The sequence below is a fragment of the Odontomachus brunneus genome, unplaced genomic scaffold, assembly GCF_010583005.1.
Source record: "Odontomachus brunneus isolate Ranch 3 - 2012 unplaced genomic scaffold, Obru_v1 Obru_scaffold_092, whole genome shotgun sequence".
NCBI lineage: Eukaryota > Metazoa > Arthropoda > Insecta > Hymenoptera > Formicidae > Odontomachus > Odontomachus brunneus.
Window position 1 is genome coordinate 1,261,926 of NW_022639542.1, and position 24,389 is coordinate 1,286,314.

The 24,389-nt window shown below is 42.5% G+C and overlaps 1 protein-coding gene across 5 annotated transcripts in view; it reads left to right on the forward strand.

Moving 5' to 3' along the window:
* LOC116848300 (trace amine-associated receptor 9) overlaps positions 1 to 24,389 on the forward strand; it is a 112,326-nt gene that overhangs the window by 16,732 nt on the left and 71,205 nt on the right. For 2 of the 5 annotated variants that reach the window (XM_032824224.1, XM_032824225.1), the window contains exon 1: positions 1,894 to 3,416. The exons of 2 other annotated variants lie outside the window; for them this stretch is intronic. The gene's annotated coding sequence lies outside the window, so the exon portion shown is untranslated. Of the gene's footprint in view, positions 1 to 1,893; positions 3,417 to 24,389 lie in introns of those variants that run through there. One more of the 5 variants, XM_032824221.1, reaches the window with a different exon arrangement.

Consider the following 24,389-nt stretch of genomic DNA (forward strand, 5'->3'; position numbering starts at 1 on the left):
ACTTATACTTATAACTTACTACTACGGACGACCATATTTCACTACTTTCACGCTTTATATCTTGGAAAATATTGACTTTTGGGACTTGGTGCAATGATAACTTTTTATCAGCATGGCGAAAACTATAACATAGTGAAATTTCAGCCAATTTGACCAAAAATCATTTTCCATAGGTTTTGTGCGGGGTCCTTTTCATGCTGAAGCGTATTACCAAGACGAGGGTGATTCATTGAGTACACACATGGGGACTTTGGTATTTTAGGCTTTTGCATAGTATTAGCCAATGCTTTGCTTGTTTTCCGTGTTTGGACGGCGTCTCCCATGTATTTGATTCCGACGTTCCGTGAACATTTCAATTCACTTGTTCAGGGAGCAGGGCGATTTGAAATCTGAAGAAATGAACTGAAACATTCACAAATCGTCCAAATACAAGGAAGACGTGGTCTAAACCCGGAAAACAAGTACATGAGGACTTTAATTTATAATACATTGTTCTATATTTGTTTTCTTCGCGTACTCATCATATTCTGCGAATCTTGCTTCGTTGCAATCATAGTTTGACTGCGTTTTCCCTCAAGGTAAGTTTCGCGAAATAGTGCACGAAGTGCGATATCTCAGGACGAAGTTTAAAACCGCTTGTGTTGTCGCATGCAAAACAGTGGGAGATATATCACCGCGTTTATTAAGGATCTCAGACACTGAGACTTGATAATTAACGAGTGTCGTCGTGACGGCGAGCGATACGATTGGTCGCGAAATTGATGTGGAATATCATTTGCTACACGATTTACGATTCGTTAGCAAGTTACTGCTCAAAGTCGCGTGTACTCTTTAATGAGAGAGCACGCGCGCTGGAAACTTCCCGAGATACTCGAGGAGACGCGGATTGCGAATATCAAAAGGAAAATAGCGATAGCGTGAATTAATTAATCGATCGTGCGGCGTGTGCTCGAAAGTGGCTGCAATCTGGAGCAAGTCTTTATCTTAATTATTATTGTGATTAAAAGTACAGTTTCGAACTTACACTCGAGTAATATCGCGCGAACAGCTTTTACCGTCGGGCAAGTCAAATCTCGTTATGCTCATCGTTACTTTTCGGGAAATACGAATTGAAACATACCCGCGGAATGTAAATCCTTATATTGTGCGTGTTTAAATATGTACGAGCTTTCGCGTAATTATTCATAACAAAGAGAGAGAGAGTGTGTATATGTGTGTGGTTTGTAGTCCACTGCGAAACATAATAAAATTTGCTTCAATGCCGCTCGTTAATAACGAAAAATCGAACTCTAAAACTAAAAAGATACTCTGTTCTTATTCGTGGCGTGTATCTTTATTCGATGCGTATATAACTCCGTGTTCCATTATTTCGTACCATCTAATTACACATTTAAGTTTCATTTGCTAGTGTTAAATCACTTGACTGATGTAAAATTTCGCGGGAGTGCGAGGCACGTACTAAAATATGAAACGACGCCCTCTCGAGTTCGAAGTTGTGGTATTTTTAAAATAGAGAGAAATGGAAAAAAGAGAACACACAAAAGGAGGAGAGAAAGAATAAACGAAACGAATAAAAAAGAGGGGTTAAAGGAAGTCATGCTTGCGCCTCTGAAAAATTATATTGCTTTTTAAGCGCCCGCGAAATTATATTACTCCAATCGCAAAAACGCCCCAGCTCATTAAGATATGTAATAAAGTGCGGCACAAAGGGCGCCGCATATACCGCCCTCGTTAGGCGGGCTCGTTACTCCCGCGCTGTTATAAGACAGACGTCCAGAACGCGTTACATAGTTTATTCCTCTATCTTATACGTGCCTTCCGTCCTTAGACAATGGAATTTCCAACGAGGGCATACTCGGTAAAAAGAATACAGCTGATCCCTCGACTCCCGAGCTTTGTTATCCGCTCCATCACAATCGCCGCCGACGATGGCAAGTGTGCCCGCGCGATCTTCGACGCGCGATTCTCGATCAACCGAGAACGAGGATACGTAGGGGGTGTCCGCGAGCGAGGGTGCGCGTGGGTGGATGGGTTTTGGCACGATGAGAGTGTGTCGGTGCAGCTAGAAGATCGGGAGACTGGCTGCATCCTCTCTCTCTGTCTATCTCTCTCCTCCTACCATCCTCCCTGCCTCGCTCGCTCACTCACGCCCCCTCTGTCTCTCTCTCTCTCTCTTGTTCGCTCTGTATCCCTCCACCCTCTCCCTTATTCTCTTTCTCTCTCTCTCGTACTCTCTCTCTCACACACAGCGCGACTACTCTCGGGAGCACCCAGGCGGCGGGCAGTCAGTGCGTCGTCAGCCTCCGCGTCGTCGCGACGCTCCTCTCTCCCTTCCGTCTCTCCCTCGGCTTTCTCGGTGGCGTTCGCAGCATCGCGACGCTACGACGCGCTCCGTCGACTATCCTATCGGGAGAGACGCCGTCGTTTATTTTCCTACGATACGTACGAATCGCCGGGATCGAGCTCGATAGTCGCGATCGCAAGAATACGTGCCGTCGCGTATGTAATAACAAAAAGAAAGAGAAATATTTGTATCACGAGCACGAGAGTGTTTCGCGCTTGATCCGCGCGGGATCGGAAAGAGGTGTTGAGGTAGTAATCACCTTAATTGAACAGTACATCGCGATGCTTTTGCTTCCTTTCTTTTTTCTTCTTCTTATCTCAAGAAGTTCGTAAATGATAGTTCGTGGGAGAGCCGATTCGTGACAAACGAATGTATCAAGATTCGCGAATTAAATGAGATTTTGCACAAGTATATCCTGGGATCGAGACGCGCGTGTAACTTTTAAAATTTTCTAATTAAATTCCCCAATATCTCGCGTAAGTCCTCGGAGCGATCTTACAAAGATTCATGGCGAGGAGTCTTAAGAAAGCAACCACTCTCTCTCTCTCGAGATGTAATACTTGCGCGCAAGAGATCGAAAGAAGTATATATTAAACGCCCGCCGTGGGAGAGAGTACTTTCATTGCTCCTTTCTTTTCGTTGCATATTTTATATCGAAGGGAGCACCGTTCGCATTTTATTAGCCCGACGTGAAAAGAGTCCTTTGTCTTGAACAAAGAGCGAAGGCGAGGCGCGGGCTTGAGAGAGTGACGACGAGTAAATGCATTTCCTCTAGAGGAATTACACTAAAGAAACGGCAAGAAGGCGGCGCGCGTCTTCCGATGTCAGCGGGCGCGGAAGGCGCAGGGTGGATCGGGTGAAGTTTTGCCGGACTCATCGTGATTCATCTCTTGGTGTTGCGGGACCGAGTGATCTATCGGATCGCGTGCGGTACACACGAGCCCCTTCACACAGGACACGTCGCACCCGAGAGTCACGCAGGAAGCGTTTTTCGTCCGCCCGGCTTCCGGTGCGTCGCCGTGCTCGCTCAAAAGCCATATCGACACACTCGCGGATTTACTGCCACTGCCGAGTACGTATCTAATTGCTGCAATTGAAGCTACATCCTTTTTTACCTCGAGTACCGTCAGGGAATAGTGTAGCGCATCGACACACACACACACACACACATACACACACACACACACACACACACACACACACACACAGCGTAGGATGAGACGGGGCGGGGGGACGTTTTATTAGCTTTCACGAGTGCGACGCTTTTATTGCATCACTCGGGGCATGTATTTCCTGCCTCTAAGTGTTGCAAAAGGAAGAAACGAATTCGCATCCGATTGTGTCGCTGTAGCTTCGCCACCTGTCACGGTTGTCCCGCTGCCATCCCCGTTGCGTCCAGCAGTCGTGCATGGACAAGTAATGATAAGCCGTAACAACGAATTATTTAATATACGTTACAATACGTTGATTCGCGGCGGCGAGAGAGCATCGACGCGTTTCTCGTGGCTCATTACAATCGGAAACTGTCGTGTGTTTCATGTCAGTTTTCTCTCCTCGACTCTTGTCACGTTTACCGTATTGCACGCGGCACCGCTTGATATTGTCTGGAATAACCGTTTCTTGCCGCGCGTCTTTTTGCTCGATCGTAAGTCCTATTGGCGTCTCTGCTGCAGCTGCACTTAAGATATTAAATCGTACTCGCGCTAAGTCATAAAGAATCGCGGTGGCAATTTCTGTTGGTATTTTTCCGCAAAACAGCCGTCGCGAGGAGGAACACGACGCGAATTATATTCGACTTAAAGTATCGATCGCGGGTGACGCCTTTCCCCTAACGATACTCAAATCATGTTCCATTAGCGGCTCGGACGATAAGTCGCGCGCGACCGGAGCAACGTCAATCTAATGTTGTTTGCAAGTTGCAACAGCCACACGTCGCTATTATTCCATTCGAGAGGCAAGCAAATTCACAGATTGATTCGAACTGTACCAAACAGGACACCATAGCGCCGATTGATATCGGACGATACGCGCCAGGTCCGTGGTTGTGGAGTGGTAGTTTGATCGCACTGCTGTTTGTAGTTCTCCGACCGAAGTTTCTAAACTTTATCCCCTGTCGGGTGTCTGTAATATTAAACGATCCCTTAGATCCGACATCGCTTTGAATTCGCGGGGAGATCGAATCGCGGGAATTTCCCGCCTGTCGCTTTGCCCGCTGGCGTATAATTTTTATTTCATAATCCTTTTTCGTTCTTTGAACAATCCACGGTATACTATTCCATCCACTAAACTTAAGTTTTCTTGAGTTTCTCCCTCCCTGAGCGGTTTCAACTTTTTGCAAATATTGATTTTACATTATGATACTTTTATTCTTCTTCAGGAGTCTCTCTCAAATAACAAAGAAAGAAAAAAAGAAAGAGGAAGATAGAAATTCGTTTTATTTTCATAAATAAATTTGTTTTTTTATATTTTTCTTGAATTCAATTAACATCTCTGATAAGATATATCGAGGCTTAATTTCAACGACGGTTTAACGCCTCAACATCGACTGATAAACTCGGTGGATAAGCTCCCGGTAATTTCCGCGTTGCTATTTCCGTTGCATGTATCCGACTGTTTATTGCGGTGAAAGGATTGTTCGCGAAATTCCAACGGAGGGTATGTTTCAAGATGCCGTGGGGTTACCCGAGGTGATCTCAATCGAAGCGAGTTGGCACGGTCGCTGCTTCAGCTCGAGGTCGACGTGCAAGGTAACTGAGGGATTCCTCCGGATTTAAGAAGAATTTCACGTTCATCCCGGCGTAAATCGAATTAACGCGACGCAAAGCTAATGACACTTAATCCCTGAGCCGTTTTCACGAGATATGAGTAAGCGGATTCCTCTGTTTCTCTGCGAGTGAGCATTCACGGTAACGGAGAATCATTATTGACGTAATTATAGTCGCGTCAAGACGAAAGCTGCTGTGTTTCTGAATGCAGTTGAGATCGTTTGAATCGCTCCGAGAAATTAACGTAAAAGTATCAATTATCGGATATGTACCTAATCCTGGACACTCGTATTATTTTGATCTTTAAATACGAAAAAATTTCACAATTTTCTCAACATATATCTTTTTGTGTTAAAATTTTTTGAGTACTTCCATATTTAGCACGTTTGGTACCACGGTTTATTTGATGGTTCCTTTATATTTTTTCTTAGATAATTACGTAAAACAAACTTAGTTTGGTAATGTGAACATAGAAAAAATGTGCTTTTCGCACATGTGTGACGCTGGCGAGAATTCGTTGTGTCACACATATATGATGTTGTAGTCAACGCGTGTTAAAGACCAAAACAATAAGTATATTCAGGATTAAGTAAATATCCGGACATTAGTATTTTTATATCATTAGAGAGAAAAGAAGCGTGTTTTTTCGTGACAAATTCGACACATGGAGATAGTCCATGTAGCATTTGTCGAAAATTCTTTCTTTCTTTCTTTCTTTAATCCTTTTCTCTACACGAACTGTTTCCGAAGTGACATTTAACGAGATTTTTGATAATTTAAACAGACCCTTCGCTTTATTGGTACTTTCCTACTCGTCGAATGTTACACTTGAATTTGCATCTGTGAACACCTTAATGGTTTCCCGGTGTCGCCGATAGCCGTTAGCTGGTTGTTTTAAATTGTTTGCAAGCTTCGCACGCGTAATTCCCATTTCATCGAGCCACGATGGAATCTATTAGTTTTCTTTTTTTTTTTCGACAGTTATCGATTACAACGGAAGTGGCTTGTCGGCGGTATTTTTGTCGGTGTAATTCACGTGCGGCATGCTCAGGCTGGTGAAAAATATCGTTGTCTTTATTACTCTTGTACTGCAGTATCTGTTACGGAAACGGCTGTCGACTTGTTTCTATTTTTTTTTATTTTCTCGGCCCTTCTTCGTGATGGTACCGCATCAACCGAATGTCCGCGTGAGGGTTCCCATTATTATGTCGCAGAAGATACTTGCGTTCCACGGCGGTGGAAGTCCATTCGCGCCCACTCCCGAGAGCGTTTTAATTAATGATTTCACCGTAAAATGTCGCGCATCAGCCATAGTCGTTTCTCCGCGAGACTAGAACTTCGCTTCACGGGGTTGAAAACGCGATCGAGTGGAAACCCTTTCCACCTCGTGTGTCTATTTCCCGTGGAAGCGTACTGCCAAGAATGTCTTATCGAGATTCGATAGTGTCGATTCTCATGATGCGTCTGGTAGAATAACAAAAGCCGCGTGCGCGGAAGGAGACAAATCCATAAAACGACATTCGCGAAACTGTTGTCGCGAGTAGACCTTCGGCACACAATTCCATTAAGATATTATAAAACATTTATGCGTTAAGGTTAAAGTACGCGGATATATATTATAAAACATTTATGCGTTAAGGTTAAAGTACGCGGATATACGGATAAAATCCTAGTCATTCTTATCATTTTGGTCTTTAAGTATGAATATTTAAACTTTTAACAAAAAATATATATATATATATAAATATTGAATATATACATACATCTTTTTATTAAATTAATATTAAAAGCTTAAATATTCGTATTTAAATGCTAAAATAATAAAAATATCCAGGGCTAGATACGTGTCCGGGAGTAGATACTTTTATGTTAATATATTCATTGCAGTTGTTTAATGTGACACGTAACTAACGTGTGCCGTTAACTGCGGAGGTGAAATCAATTTCAAGGGATGATAACAGAGGCGGTTGGTTTATGCACGAAATAATCGACCGAACAATTGAAAGCGCTCGCATGTCGGCTTACTTGATCACAAACATGCCGACGTATTTGTACGAAATTTATTATAATTAGCATGTAAAAGGGATAACATGACGCAGCAGACGGGGAGAATGCATAATTATTTTCTGGCGCGCGGCCCTTTTCGCGGCTATTTCGTGCTGTTATTTCGCTGACAGTTTTTCCGGCTGAAACTGGCAGCTCGCGCGCTTAAGTGGATCATGGCGGGCTTTTACGGATTCGTTGCGTGCCGAGCAATTGGCAGATAATACAAATTGATCGTGGCTTTATTTTAATTTGCAACACACGTAGCGCCGGTCGTAAGTCAAGTTAATGATAAATTTATGTAAAACAAAGCGCGTGCTAACGTCCCCGTGTCGGCTCGAAATCTCGCTCTCGAGAAACTCTGTTTCTTTTCTCACAATCAGGAGGGATTCGACGAGATTTCGTTAGCGCGCTCGCGAAGTCACTCGATATTATAATAAATGCACAAGCATCTAGACTTCTCTTACGTCTACCAATTTTACAAAGTTTCACACATTTCTCGTTGCAATTTAAGTAGCTTATTAAGACACTCAGTAATTCCGACTCGCAGCGCGCGAATCTAATTTTCCCTTTTTACAAGAACAGAGTTTCATGATACACATATGTATGCGCGCGCGAGCACACAAATATACATAATACACACACACCCGTGATTACACACGTTCCTCCAGATATCTGCTACCTACAAGGCGACTGACGTTGGAATTAAACTTCGGGCTCGATGCAATTTGCGATGTCTTGAGCTGCTGTAACTGTAACCACGCGTCTTGATTTGATATCGACTTGCTATCGACATTCGGGCTATTAGTTTTAGATTCCGCCTGTCATACGTCGCAGAGTATGACAGGCCGAATAACTGCCTCGCTGCATTGGTTGTTACGCAAAAATCGCCGTGAATCGACGATTCGCGTGTGCTATTTGTCGCATATGTCACCTCGTACGGTAATAATAATTCGCTGTCCAGTTCGTTAAACGAGCCGTAATGAAAAGAATCACGATGAGATCCAGCTGTGCGCGCGGATTCGCCGGGATTACCACACGCCGTATATGCGTGGGTGTGGACATTGAATTTCATATTTACGTAATTCGCAAATTGCACACTTGAGGATCGCGATGAGAAACGCGTACTCATGTCGTTCTCTTTTCAAGAACGCCCCCTGTTAAGAGTAAAGCTGCAAGCACTCTTTGCTGCCAGCAGAATCATTCGTATTTGAGTATACATATTCTCATACGTTTCGTGTAAAAATACCATTTGTTTTTGCTGGCAGGGAGAAACTGGAACTATATGGTCACAGGAGTATGTTGCTCATGTGTTTTTTTTAGTATTCATCTTGACAGAAATAGTGAATATAAAATCGCGAAATGACCCTTTCAGAATATAAATACTTTTTTTGAATTTCATTAAAATCGGAATAATATTACCGTTAAAAAAAAAATAGAAAAAACTGATTTGGCAATAGCGAAAAATTTTTGAGCCTCGAGATATTTTCTATTAGTATTCTCCATTGTGATTGGATAAAATTAAGCGATATATTACTTAGAATGGAATTTCTTGCAAATATGTGATATACTCTTCTGGTAACAAATGCAATTGTCACACATAAAGTAAGTGAAATAGAGCATATTGACAGACGAGGTAAAGTTGGCTTATAATTAAAGGCCGGCAGGAGGGCTGCGTAGACCGCTTGCGGAAACTCTGAAACTACTAATTAGGATACATATTTTATACGTGGCCTTCTTAGTCTACGTTACTGGGCAACTAAACCCGGTAGCAAGGCAAGATGGTTCTGTTGCTGCATGTTCGCGTATTTTAGTTATTATAAAACAAAATATATGATTAACAGGGTAACGGCGAGCGTTAATACAAGAAGGTTGCCTCTACCATATTTATACAGTCAGTTACAACAATTAGTTACCTGAGAAGTTTGAAATTTAAAAATATAGAGCATCTCACCCCGGTCTCCCCTAAAGCCCGAGTCGAAATTTTGACCCTATGTTTAACCTTAAATTCTATACCGCAGTAGGAGCTAAGATAGCACAGTACGTTTAATTCTATAATTAATGATATAATGATATAATTTATTTCTACTTTGACCCTGATGATGTCTGAAATTTCCGCTTTCGCTTTCTTCAACGTCAAAGTAGATTGTATAATAGTAGGATCTTAGCAAAGTAGGTTCAGTTGTGAACTTCTATTGAAGCTTTAGCTCCTACATAGAATATATGTATTTTATAGAATTCAAGGTTCAACATAGGATTAAAATTTCGACTCGGAAATGAGTGTCAATATCGTCAAAATAGGTTTCACTTAGGTGGAGACAATCAGTCGAGTCGAATGTTGTTCCCGATGTAACCGAAATGCGAAGTCATTGTTAACGAGCGGGATAAAGCGGGTCATTAAAAGCGCTAATACACTCGCACATAATAAGCTATTATTATTACCTTAGATTATCTAAATAGGCTAAAACTATTTTTAAGAGTGTCAAAGTAGCGTCAAAATTTTGACAAGGTAGAGTTAAAGGTTCAAAGGTTCAAAAGAGAAATTAATGAGTATCAATATCGTCAAAGTAGGTTTTACCTAGACTATAAACCGTCTAAATAGGCGCAAACTATCCTTAAGAGCGTCAAAGTAGCATCAAAATTTTGACTCGGGAGGATACTTTATTCTTGTGATCAATAATGCTGAAAATAAGATCAGAATTATTTCAGCGAGAATGGATGCGAGATTTGGGTTTTTGATATTAATTAGTACAAATTCAATCCTTTTTATTTTTGCTTTTGTTTATCTTTCTTATTTTCTTTCTTTTTCGTGTAATTCTGTTAGCTAGTTAGACTAAGCGTCACTGTTTTTTTTTTTTTTTTTAAATGGGATGGAATATAGAATTCTTCTTAGTGATATAAATTAGTACAAAATGGCACGATAGGTTCGGTTTGATCCTGCTAGCTTAAGAGAACTGCACGTACTTCAATGTTACGCAAGAGCTGTGAAGGAGAAACGAACGTGACACGGAAAATTTTGCAGTCCGCCGACCTTTGCGCGATATAACCAGGCAACCCACCGCAGACTACGCGCTTTTTACTATCGATGTACGCGTGTATGATATACAGGGTGTCTGACAATTCGTTATGAGCCGCGGTATACAGATAGAACGGCTCCAAATAATCAGAAAAGTTGTGCACTATTTTGATTTTCGTAATATTTATGTCGTAATGAATTAAACCGTATGCGTCAATGAGTGCATAGGAAGCAGTAGAACGAGCCTGTAGACACGTCTAATGAAAAATGGCTTTCAGTGTGTAAATGACTTACTTTTTTATGATTTCTTAACTAATTTTAAAAAACGTACTTTTTTCGGCGCCGGTCACCTCTCGAAATTACGGGGCAAGTATTGCGAAAATCACATAAAGCCATACTTTTCTGATTATCTTGATCTTGTACCTATAACGATTTTTCGGGCACCCTATATATAAGCTATGGAGCCGCAATTTCGTTTTTCGTAGGCGGCACGAATCGGGATCTTGTGGAATTCCGACAATTTGCACGCAATCAATTTCCCTATATAGATTTACTCAGCGTGTGTGACATGATCATCGTGGAAAATAATTACGTTATTGTGCGTTGGCGATTAATTAGAATTTATGGATGGATAACTGCGAATAATGATATTTATTTAATATAGCCATGTGTAACGCGCACAGGAAATGAATTGAGATGTGAGAAAGCCGACGGGAAAAATGTAGCGCGCACACGCGCGAGTCTTCAGCGCGATTGCTTCGATATAAACAGAGCAGCTGGAACGATAAGTTCTCATCTGTCGAACGCTATAATTTTGTTGTCATCGCGGATATAATGCTCTTTCGAGGGCCGATTCGATGATCACAGGTGGTGGAGTTCGCAGGACAAAACGCTCACTTTACGTCCTATTTCCCTCTGTTACTATCGTTGTTTATTTGTGATTGAAAACTTGCACGACCTTTTGGCCACGGAAATCCGAATATAAAATCGTTGTAAACCGTGATACAGTGCTGTGCAGTTTTATTCCCAATTTCCGCGCACACACACAGAGAATATCCGGGTGTAAAGCCATTTCCGTGACAGGTTTTCGCATAGTTTTGCAAGATAATTTTCCTGCGCCTCGCATTCATCGTATCGCGAAATGTCTCCCTGGTGTGAAATAAAAAATCATCACCGTACGCACGCACTGAATATTTCGTGACGTGCAATTTTGGAATAATAATGGCTTATTATCCCTCTCGTGGAATAATAACCGTCTATTATCTCGTAGAATAATAATAGCTTATTATGCGCGAGTGTATTAGCGCTTTTAATGACCCGCTTTATCGCGCTCGTTGTTAACAACGACCTTGCATTTCAGTTACATCGGGAACAACATTCGACTCGACTGATTATCTCCACTTTATCGGGTCGCGGCTTAGAGAACTCTCCCCCTTTTCTATTGGCTCCTCCGTGCCCGAATAACGATTTCTTCCTGGTAAACGTTCGCCTCGTTTTAGTATGCATGGGCGTTATCGCAGCTAGCAATTCAGCACTCGGAGATTCCGCGCTAAGTGGGATGATAGGCGCGAGATCTCTCCGCAGCGGCGCGACGCGCAACGCAATCTCAAAATTCCGACTACCGGTAACTTGATTGCTTAGCGTCGTTGTGCGCGACTCCAGCAGCTTCTCTTCTCTCCTGCGTTATCCTTCTGCTTGTAAATTTCGCCGACGGGGAGACGAATCTCTCTGTCTTCTCAGGGCGCGAGGAGTCTCGCCGCGTCGAGCTTTCATATTTATTCGCGCGCTCGTCGCCATCGATCGGGTCCCATTGTCAATTATTAATCAAGCCCCCGCGAATCTGGTCGGAATAATAAATTAACTTGCCGTTTATGCTGCGCGCATTATTCATCCGGCGTTCTACAACTATTAATCGCGTATTATGCGTTATTAATCACATAGAACGCAGTTATTATGATACACAGGATTGCTGTTAGCGATACGCCCTCCGATATCGCGTCTCGCGATTTGACGGAGCCGCGATACGGTGGAGAAATGTGATTTTTTGTCACATCGGAAAATCATTACGCGTGACGGCAGGTGTCAGCAATCCGCTTAGCGTGAAATTGATTTGCTTCGTACGGATTGGATATTACACGGCGAGCGGTTGTAGATCCTATTATACACGTGCTTTATTACATGATACACGGCGGCGAGTCGGACAGTGGTCATTTCACCGGAAACACGTCGTCAGAAGGGAGTTCGAAGAATTGTCACCGTGAATCTTTTATTTCTATGTTTGTCTCTTCGCGCCATCGTTGCCGCTGCCGCCGCCACCGCCACTGCACCTTTTTCGCTGCTCTTGTGCTCGGCGCGAACGATAAAAAGCATAAAGGAAACGCGCGAAAGTGCTTTTCATAGCGCCGGGAGCGCAAAAAGCAGCTTAGTCTCGTCTTTGCTGTATCAAATTTGCGTGATCGCGTGTTAGACGATGTATCCAGGGGAAAGTTCAAAAGACATTCTCAAGTTTATCAGTTTTATCAGCTTTTCCTTTGTCGCGACGTTCTATGAAAACGTTGAAAATATCGCACCGATGGAAAAGTAATTTCTCCGGCCTTTGCCGGGAGTAGATATAATATTTGTCAAATTGCGCCCCCGGCTTTGTCATTCTCGTTTAAAATCCCGTTACTTTGTAAATTCCCACGGAAGCGGCTTTGTTTCCTCTCTTTCCACTTTTTTCTGATTTTTTTTTCGACAAAATTAGATTAGAGTTAAAATGTTACCTCGGATACGCGCGTGACGTTCGCTTTGCCGGCGTCGCGTTAAGTTGATATTCTAGTCGCTTGCGTAGAACTTGAATTACGCAAAGCCGTCGCGCCGCGGACGGATGAATAGTCAAAGACAGAGACGCGTGTCATTCAAAATTCACGCTTAAGAGGATCAGCACACTTGAAACTCGTCGAATCAACAGGTACGGGGCTACTGTAGTTTAGGTTCTGGAGGGAAATTCAGTAGAATGTTGCCTGGCTCGTGCACGTTTGATGTAAAAACAACTGTACGCCGAGATTTGCGCCGTCGGCGTAAGAATACCTAGACGGAGCTTTCGGCGATGCAAAGGCTAAGAGGAAAGTTACGGTCCTTTGGATACTTCCATAGCTTCTCCATTCGGCATTATATCAGTTCGCGTTGCAACCGTGACGTTTACACCCAATTGAAGCAATATTTCTGAAAGAATTAACTGCGCCACTTTATTGTAAACTGTCCACGTGTTGTAGGATGTACAAAGAAGGCGAGCTCAAAATTCTCAGTAATACATATATTTACTTGACAAAGGTAAAACTATAGCGATACCAACGAAATCATGTGTGCCAAGTATTTTAGTTCTAAATACAAAAATAATTTTTTCAGTGTACATGCCCTGTTCAGATATTCGCATGTTGATGGTCCGCGCTAACGTGATTTCAAACTGCACCGTTGGACACGTATTCGTTGAAAACGCGCGAAATTAATTCAACGATATAGCCGCGCCTCGCTTCCGAGAGAGAGCGTTTGCGAGGAAACGCGCAGCGCGGTTGTAAAATGAATAATACGCGTGTGTGGAAGGGTGTATAAGGAGGGTTACGGTATCATCGTGTCGAGTCGTGAATAAATTTCATTCTTGAAATAAAAATTCGTGCGAAATCGCCGGCCACAAAAGTTTGATAATCACTGAATCGCAAAGCGAACTAAGCAGACGGACAGAGTTGCCTTTCGTTTTAAGTGCAATCGTACGCGGCTCGCAGACAGGATGCGTAAACCATCGCTTTTCGTACTTTCACTCGCGGCTTCCTCCTTCAAGCAATCTCTCCCTCCCTCCCCTGTCTTCTCTACGAGAGTTCTCGAACACACTCGACAAGCTCGTTTCCTGCCGGAAAAAAATAAGAAATAAAATAGAAACTTTCGTACGCATTAATTTCTGCCGGGCTTGTTTATTGTTCCGCGATTCTCCGCGTCTCGTCGCGACGGAAATCGCTACGGCAAGAAACGCGTGGCGAGTGGAGCGAGGGGAAGAGGGGAGAAAGAAGGAGATGAGGAAAAAAACGCGAAGCTCCTCCATGGAGCTGAAGTCGTTGCCCCAGCCCTAGTCGATCCTTGGGCGAGAAGACAGGAAGAAGAAGAAGGGGCAGGCAACATTGCCGCGACAAATTATGTGACGTGAGCGACAATCGCTGTGGAGTATCCGTTTTCGATTAAAGACACGCTTTTGTTCCGCGGTGGCGAAAGCGGAGGTAACGGCGACGGCCTTTTCAATAATGGATGATTAATAAGTCCGTGGAATATAAGCCGTAATTTCGGCGATGAGCGTCGGCGAAGTTAATGAGATCGAGCCGATAGCGGTGATTCCGCGTTCGAATTTCCGAAAATAATTAATTTATCCGAAAATACTTCCGAAAATAATTATTATAATAATAATAAATTAATTGTTATAATAATTATTTATAATTTATCACACTCTCTTTCTCTCTCTCTCTCTCTCTCTCTCTCTCTCTCTCTCTCGCGCGCGCTCTCTTCTCCCTTTTGCATTTTTCGCGAGAGCCTTCATATTTTTAATCACCACGCCTCGGTACCTTTATTCGCTCCAAACAAGATACTTAATTCGAAGCATTCCGTGTTGCAATAAAACACCCCCTCCTACTGCTGAGCCTTCGCCACCTACACTGAGAGAAAAGAAATGGTTGATTTAGTTAAAATTATCGCGCGTTAATTTCAGCCCCAACCATATTTTTTACAGTAAAATGATAGCAGCAACATGTATACAACATGTATAATGTTATTATCACTAATATTACCATAGAACTTAATAAAAGGTTTTAGTTTTCTCTTGACCATAATTTATAGCGTTTATTTCTCTCTTTGTGATGAGATATAGTTACAAATACAAAATTCTCTTTTTCTCAGTGTACGATACAAATATTGATTCGCGAGATTCGCGAAATGCGCGTATTATCAGCGGCACAGAAGCAAAAAATAAAAACGATCGTGCAAATACCGCGGCAAACCGATAGGAACGCTAATGCGTCTATCGCCCGTAACTTAGAAAACAATTATACTCGCCGCTCAAAATGCAATTCCGACGCACGCGCGGGCGTGCGCGGCACGGGAACAGATCTATTTCGAATTGCGTTTTGCGTTCATTTGGGAATGGGAATAGCGCCGTGGTCGCTGCATCCTGCTGCGATGGGTGATGCATGGTGCAATGGTTTACATAAATTTGAATCGTATTTTCGGCCGTTGTATTCTGAGTAAGATTTAGTGGCCTTTTTTCATCGTCGCTTGCTTATTCGCCTTTCCGGATAGAACGCGTGCCGAAATATCGCATGCATTTAGCCGATATTAGCGTCTCTCTGTTCTGCCGCACACGTAGCGGCGTTCGCGCCGTTTCTTGCCGCTGCAAGACTGTTCCTTTTTTTTTTATTCCATATGCGTTACAACAAGTATGCGAATGGGGAAATAATAATAACATTGAAGCTAGTATACCACAATTTGCATAATTAGCTCGCCATGCTAATAATTAATTCACAAGTGTGTGTGCTATAACTCGGCACAAACAAATGCATTTCATAATTGCTCGCGTTCTTCATTACTACAAATTTATGCAATACATAAATGCGATTATCGTACAGCTCATTTATTATCGTGCTACGAATTAATTGCGTAATACGTGACGATAACGTTTTATGTGACGGCTGCGTCGGAAGGCCTATATCTATACATCCATATATTCGCGTTTTAATTATCGTCATCAGACTGAGTGTACTGTATGTTGGACGCGATACATTGATTTAAAATGGAAAAAGCTTCTCTAACCACTAATGTTCTGTCTGTATTATCTTATGAAGAAGGTCTCATTTGTCATTTTAACATCACGTTGATATCAAAGTAACGGCAATGCTAATGATATTCGATAACTAATGACGCTAATAAGCCATGACTGTTAAGATTTACAGAAATCCAAAATGGAGAATACAGCGCGAGCACGCGGAGGCCTGTTTGTCTAAAATTTGATGTGCCGTAACGGGTTATGGCCGAATGTCAGCTCGTGCGATTCATCCTGCTCTGACGTCTGGCCCGAGCAAATAGCTAAAGTTACTCGCGCGAGTGTGTACGACAATGCGTGAACACCAGCGCGGAGAGAACAGTCCCATTATTTATCGGCGGAACTTCCCACGTATACGACACCTTTGGGAAAGTCCGATCGAATCGCGCGTCTCTCCTCGTCCTTTGAGTTTCTATTTTCCTGTCCGGATGAAAGATGCTCGCCGCAACATAAATTTCACGCCGACGGTACGACGGCTTAAAGAGCGCTCCGGTAATCTCACTGAATTGCGACGTATCGTAAAACTTGTGATCTTGTTATAAATATCGAAATGTACGAACGTCATGTGTGAACACAAAAATTCTAGACACGCGAGAATGTAATTGGCCATAGTTATGCAAGAATGATCCAACTCACAAAATTAGAATTTTTCAATTACCAATGGGTAATCCGTACGTTTTTTTATATAAGATAAAATAGCTTTACGGCTGTCTAAAATTAATGAAAAAACAGTTTTATTTTCTATTAATTGTGCCGTTTTTTACTAGTTGCATCTTCTTTATCCATTTTTAACGGTTAAACTTGTCAGTGAATATCTCTTTAAAAGAGAAGAAAATTGACCGTGCTTGATTTTTTGAATGATTGCGAGAAACCTTAGTGTTATCTATATTTTTCAAATCATGAATCAAATTTTCATCTTCATTTTTCTTGAAACGTACTTCATGAATCATTTTTGCATAACTACAGCCAATTGAGGATTGACAGAATATGATTTTTCGAAACAGCTCACTGTCACGTCGCGACCATTACATATTTCGAATTCCTTTACTCGAGAGATTTGAGATTACAAAAATATATAAAGATATTTCATATAGTATATAAAAATATCAAACTCGCGAAAATATAATTTGAAAGAGAAAGAAAATAGTTCAGAAATACGCGAAAAGAATATTATAGTTATTTTTCATATAAACTCTTTTTAATTTTTTTTTAAATAAAAATTGACATAACTTTTAGACATCTAACAAGGACTTCCTATTTTCCTTTTGGTATCTGAACTTTTAAGGAGAATTTGATAAAAATGAAAAATCTGCACATAAAAGCGAATCTTTTATGTGCAGCAACCTAATGGGACGTTTCTAGATACGATTTTCCTCGATCTTAATATTAGTTTTCAACTTGTACCCGCGTCGCACGCGAATGCAGCGTGGCATCTCGCGGAAATCAGATGATCGTGCATTATCCACGTTATCGCGGTACGTCGGTACGGCGGGACGAGGGAGGTTAGACGAGGCTGGATTTTTTACGAGCGATGCGACGTTCAGCGGCCGCTTCGCACTCGCGAAACCGTCGGGTTCGTTTCTTTTACGTCTTTTACGATATTGCAGTCGCCGCCCTCAGGCCTTCAGCTGCTATAGCCGCATAGCCGGCGCTCGTCTATCCCTTCGCCGCGCGTATTTCACTTCCGTTCTGATCGTAACTGCACGGTTATGTTACCACAAATTGCTGGAACAACAGCCAATGGGTTTGCGAGGGAAAGACGGTTTCGGAATGGAAGCCTAAAGTTCGTCGTGAACGCGGCTGTAGGATAATACTCCTCGCGCGACATGATAAAACGCCAACGCGATTTTACGCTTCACGGGCTGTTTACAGGCTGCACATCTATCGAACGATAAATTGTTTTTCATTCGGAGACTTGACTTCAGGGGACGTCGCCTGCGGACAATTCGTTTAGCGTCGCCTCCGCGGCGCAAATTAGATCTGCCTTCGAAAAGTTGCGGGAATCTTCTTTCGTCATTTTATCGCGCTTGTTCGAGATATAATTCCCGATCGCGCGCGTTCCTGCCAGAGAATTCAATGCCGAAGAACGTGCAAAAAAAGAGAACAACGGACGAGAAGCGTACACGAAGTTCCTTAAGATCGTTACGAAAGTCATTCAACGAGATTATCGCACTGCACCTAACGACATAATAAAAGTTCGACAGAGATGTCACGAGCTCCGAATATTGTCCCGCGATTGCCCCGTAATCGCTTTCATAAGAAATGCAAATTTTTTTATCGACGTCGTCATGAATTTTGCATAGATTGGTGGATGGTGACGAGGAGATCCGATTTGCACGTGAATTCTCGTTAATAAGAGAAATTGTGAAATACCTTTTATCACGTCTATTTGGACATTTGAAGTAAGGGCAGATTGTTAACACGTGCTCGACGCGTTGGAAGAAGGATCACGCTCGCGGTTAAACTTGCACGGCTGACTCGAGTTAAACTTTACTACTGTCGCGACTTAGCGCAGCAGTACGAAGCGCCATAAAAATTATCACCTCATTTTTCTCTTCGCTTCATCTGTTTACCCGCGGTGTACCTCTGTTAACTCGACAATGTTAACCGATAAAAAGCGGTTAAAAGTTAAAGATAAGCGAGCGATTAAACGAGAGCGAGAGAGCGAGAAAGAGAGAGAGAAAAGACGATTGAGGAAAAGTCGTGACGAATAAACTGTTGCGTAATTTAAGATACACAAGGAAACGCTAGTGCAATCTTCCTTAGTTTAATATTTGTGCGACTCGACTTTCCGTGGAAGACGAACAGTTGCAGGATAGAATAAGGAAGTGAATAAATTTCTCACTTGCCAATTGCGCTTCAATCGATATTGCATGTAGTAGGTCTAAGTCGAGATTTCAGTCCTACTTTCAACCTCAACTTTCGAACGTCTGTATATTCTGAAGGATCAGTGAACATTTGATTAGATCACTGCAAAAGATTCGTCGTATATTTGTCAAGTAAAATAGAAATAAGAAATGAAATTCTATAATTTGATTAATAGTAATTACGAATAAAGTTAACACTTAATTTGGTCATTTAGTTTTCAGACATCCAATAAAGATTTTTTATTTTTCTTTTGATATTCACATTTTCAACGAGGATTTAACGAGAAAAATGTTTTTAGTGCGAAAATTTAGTGGTAACTTTAGTAGAAAAATGTGTTTGACCCACATGTAGACCGAAATTCTACATAGTTCTAAAAAAAACTTGAACAGTTTTGTGTGAGACAAAAATTTATTTTGCAGAAATAAACTTTATAAAAATAAATTAATTTTCAAACATTTTTTCCTGTGTACTTAGCGCTAATAGCAGAAAACGCACCAAGTGTCACTTGTTGGTTCCAAAGAAAAGAGTTCTTTCTGCAAAATTAGTAGGTGAAATGGAAATGAAAAAGATTGATGCAAGTTTCAAGATTATGAAAGTAGACGTTAAGTGGAATATTGAGCTCGAAAGTAGGATGTTACTATTTGGACTCGAGTGGCCATTACTTTTATCTCGCGCGTTTCCATGTTTATTCCACTCGTCGTAATCGGCCCGACTCGATCACTGGAAGAGATCAATTTTCCTGATTCACTCATTATACATTCTTACCGTCATTTGCTCGCCCTCATGCGTCAGAATCCTCGTCATTGCAATTGACGCGCATTCTCAATCGTTTACCTCATATTTTGCCGGCACTCTGGCATACTGAAATCGATTATGTACTCGGCACATGTATTCGATATGCATAATTGGCACTCCCCGACCACCTCCTGCTAAATTGACGCCGATATTTGACACGTGTAATCGGCCCTCACGGCCCCGCTTTACAACATCGATCGTAGACTATATCGGTGAGACGGTGGATGCGACGTCAGCAACAGCGTTTATCTATCCATGTTATTTGCGCGGACGCGTCTTCGCAAACCAGAGACGTGTGTGAGCGCGATCAAGGCATTTTTCCGCAATCTCGCTCTCGCAATTTGCGCTCACTAAATTATCCGCATAATTTGGTGAAATATTTCCAACGTAATTTAGCTCTTAATTTATCAAGTATTCCACTCCGCGATATCATATCACCCCCCTCTTGCCCCCATTATTCCATTCGTTCCTTGATTTATGTCCCTAGCGCCGATTCGAGAAACCCAGATACGCTCTACGGAGATAAATACGCGAGAATATAGCACACGCCGACCCCCGACGTACGAGTTACGTATTCGTTCGACGAAGCTGGCAAAAACGGTAGCGGCGACTCCGCCACGAGCGGTACAAATAGCACGAAATATTCGCAACTCCGTTGCCGTCGTTATACAGCGCAAAATCCGAAGGAGAGAGAAAGAGCAGCAACGAAATCCACGCAGAAATCCGGCCAAGAAAGACGTCCCCGATTTCGCGCAGCGTCATCATTTATCCTTAACACTTCGTTAACGCGCGCGCTCTTAAATTATCGAGTGTTAAATGAACGCATACACACACACACACACACACGTATTCGCGCCCGGGCGCCATTTAAGGAGCGCAGATTGGGCTCGTGAAATTTATGCCGCACTGACCGCAAAACACCACAACCCCGTTATCACACCATCCCACGCACTGTCGGTCGAGAGAGAGCGTCGATCGCTCTTTAACCTTTTCATGGCTGCGACGCTGATGTCTTGCTCGCGCGGAAGCATCTGTTTCGCACATCCCGAGTATCGCGTGCGAGCACGAGCGAGCGCACACGAACTTTTCTTCCTTCTTTTCGCCTCCAACAATACCCGCGTGCCATTTAGCACTTATCGTCTTTAGTACAGAACCGCATCGGGCAGTCGCGCGTATAGTATATAACACACACGTTCATAAACACACACAAGCACGCTCAACGCTGTACTCGCTTTCGTTCATCAAGAACTCTGCTCTCTTAAAATGAATCAGTCAAACATCACTGAAAAGAGTGAATATACACTGATTCACTTTAAGAGAATGCTTTTCATTAAATGGAGGGACATTGCAAAAGATGTAATTTTGGGACAGTTTTGACATTTTTATTCTTTGTAAAAATCGCAATTTATAGTTTAAGCAACAATGCATATCAAAAGACAATATAATCATGACAAAATATGTCAAAATCGCCTTCCCTGTTTGCGATGACTCTGTTCGACGTCGTGTTGAAAAATCGTTCCACACTTGCGTCCAATTTACGATTCGCGATATTTTGTCCATCCTTCTCTCCGTTCTTTCCTTTTTTTTTTACTAGGTATACCTTTCGACGCGTTCTTCCACGAAAAGCGCGAAGTTGCGAGGACGCGCACGCGTGCGTCATAAAACGTGACACCCTCCGCGCGGCAAGATATTTGCCTGGCAATTTGCACACAAAAAGAGTATAATTCGATGGCACATCCACACTTTTCACTCGGATAAGTATGGAATATGGGTCTGCCGAGTCGGATCGCGCTACTAAAAGTTGCGTGTTCCGCGGTTCCGGGCTCTCTGCGAAACGTCACCGGCTGTGCGAAACACAAGCCGCTGCCGCATGGCAATACGGTGGTCCTGTTCTCCGAAAACCGCGGAAGATAATGGAGAATTTATCCACATTTCCCCGCCTTAACAGGACCGAAGGCAACCGCGATTCCCTTACGTGTCTCATTATGTTCCTCTCGCCGAGCTTGAAGAAATTTCGATCGCCGCGCGTTTCTACTACGTCTCCTCAAATGCAAGGGAGAAACGCGCCAAGGCAAAGGCGCTCGTGCGCGCATGCCACAAAAATGTCGCTAGCAACGACGATCCGGACTATTTCAATTCCGCATTCGTCTGACTCTTTTATCAGGCCGCGCTCGATTGAAACTTTTCGCGCGCCGGCTTTTCGAGCATATCTTTCTTCTTTTCCTGTTTTCTCTTCGTTTGTTTTTTACTATTTTATTTTCGAGCACACTTCTCGCACAGATGAATTCCGGGTGTGTTTTATGAAAGGACGCGTTTATTCCTGCTTGTCTGAGAACTTCGCTCGTTTATCTGTCCGCTCGACCCGTTACTCAGCGTGCTCGTAAATCTCGCTATTACGGATCGTTGGGTGGCTAGCGTGTAACGCATCCCCGGAAAATCTCGTACGGGTCCATTGGCAAAATTGCCGCACGCTCATTTAATCGTACGTGCACATTGTTACTTCGACGACGCACACTGCGCGACGCTGGCGTGGGCGAAGGTAATGTTTACGGCACGAGTCACTCCGCATTCGCGTTGCAATCGCGTACGAGTCGTTCCGCGTTGGCTTGCGTTTGAGGTATCCTCAAAATCGGCAGCTGACATTTTTGCTCCCTTTACAGTCCAAAATTGAAATTCCAACAATCGCACACAATCTCGAATGTACCGCGCGTCGTTGATTCCAAGCTTTGTTGAAATAATATCTGCACGGAGAAAAAAGTTGTATTAATCTGAATCAAACGCGTCTTGTTTGAAGGAAACAAAAACGTTTTTGTTAAACAATATGAAATTATATCTTATAGTATTAAGTAATTGACAGCTGTGGGCGAGGAGAATGTCGTGAGAAAGATACGAGCGTGTTGACTCTTTGCAATCGTTGCGACTCAACAATTGTTGTCTCGACGACTGTGTCCTAGTTTGCGATCGTAAGGAGTGAAACGCGAGAATAAGAGAAGTCTGTCGAGAGCTACCTACGTGTCGACTCTACGTGAGGATGGGATTTTAAATTTTTACAAGACGTCTCATAACTTCGTTGTTCAAATTTCACAGGCGACTAATTAATTACTTAGTTACCAAGCGTAATTCACATGCGCGTTTCTCTCGGCCCTTTCACGCGGATGAGGAGAGTGCGAAAATTACAGAATTAAAAACGCGTGTCCTCCTGGCAAACCGCGTTAGATGGAGGGACTTTGCGAGAGATGCAATTTTGGGACAGTTTGACACTTTTATTTTTTGTAAAAATCGCAGTTTATAGCAACAATGCATACGAAAAGATGATAATATAATCACAACAAAACGTATCAAAACCTTCCCTGCTTGCGATGATTCTGTTTGACATCGTGTTGAAAAATTGTTCCACACTTGCGTCCATTTTAACCCATTAAGGCTCAAGAGAAAACCGCTAAAGATAGACTTTCAAAAACCATCTAAATTAGGGCAAAACGTCGAAATTTGTTAAAAAGTGAAAAAAAATTTGTGTTGGATTTCAAAATTTAAGATGGCGGACCAATATGTCGGCCCGAAAATGTGAAATTTTGACCTATTTGAGTGAAAATCCGTATAGGGGGGTTTTGGGTTCGCTGAGTATGAATATACACTTATTTTTTCAAAATTTTTCAAAACGTACTTTTATTGAAATAAATCAAAATTAAAAATTTTTGGCCGCCATATTGATTTTTAAAGTCAAAAAACTATTTTTCTTCTACAGCCTGCTAAAGTATGGTGTTTTGCCCCAAAAACAAATACCTTCGAAAGGTAGCTTATAATTTGATTGGATTTTTCACCAACAAAACTATGTCAAATTTTCGCATTATTGGGCGGCCATATTGGATCCGCCATTACGAATTTTGAAAAAATAAGTGCATATTTATACTCAGCGAACTCTAAACCCCCCTATATATTTTCACACAAATAGGTCAAAATTTCAAATATTCGGGCCGACATATTAATCCGCCATCTTGAATTTTGAAATCCAACACAAATTTTTTTTCTCTTTTTAATAAATTTCGACGTCTTGCCTTAATTAGTTTTAATTTAGATTTTTGAAAGCCTATCCTTAGCGGTTTTCTTTTGGGCCTTAATGGGTTAATTTCACCGGCGCGGTAAGTTGAGATAGCAACCGCCCGTTAGAGTTCCGGCTACGTTCGCCGCTGAACACCGTGTGTGTGCGCTCGCCCGTGATGTACGCAAGAGCACGGAAACGTCAGCGTCGATTCCATCCGGCATACCGTTGCCCAGAACGTGCGGTTTAACCGCGCAGTGTGCGCGGTGGTTGAAATTTTTCTTCCGCTATACCCAGGTCCCTTCCGCCTCCCGAAATAGCGGGAAACAATTGGAAGATCTCGCTTTTGCACACTGTCTCTTCGTTTCGCGGTAGTTGTTATTCTTGGCTCGCGCTGGCGAAATCTGTTCTTCCCGAGATAACGGATTCGCCACGTGACTCTTCCCGCATGTAACTTTCGCGATAATAAATTTCGCGAATCGCGCGTGCGTCAAGCGGAAACACATCAATTATTCGAAAAGTTGCGAGAAAGTCAGTGTTGGGCATTGAATCGATCGAATTTTCTTTGAACCGAAATAATCAGCAAATCGACCTTTATATATAATGTCACAAATAATTTTATCGATTAATAAAATTGATCAATATATAAAAAATTCTCTTGGGGGGGGGGGGGGGGGGCTAAA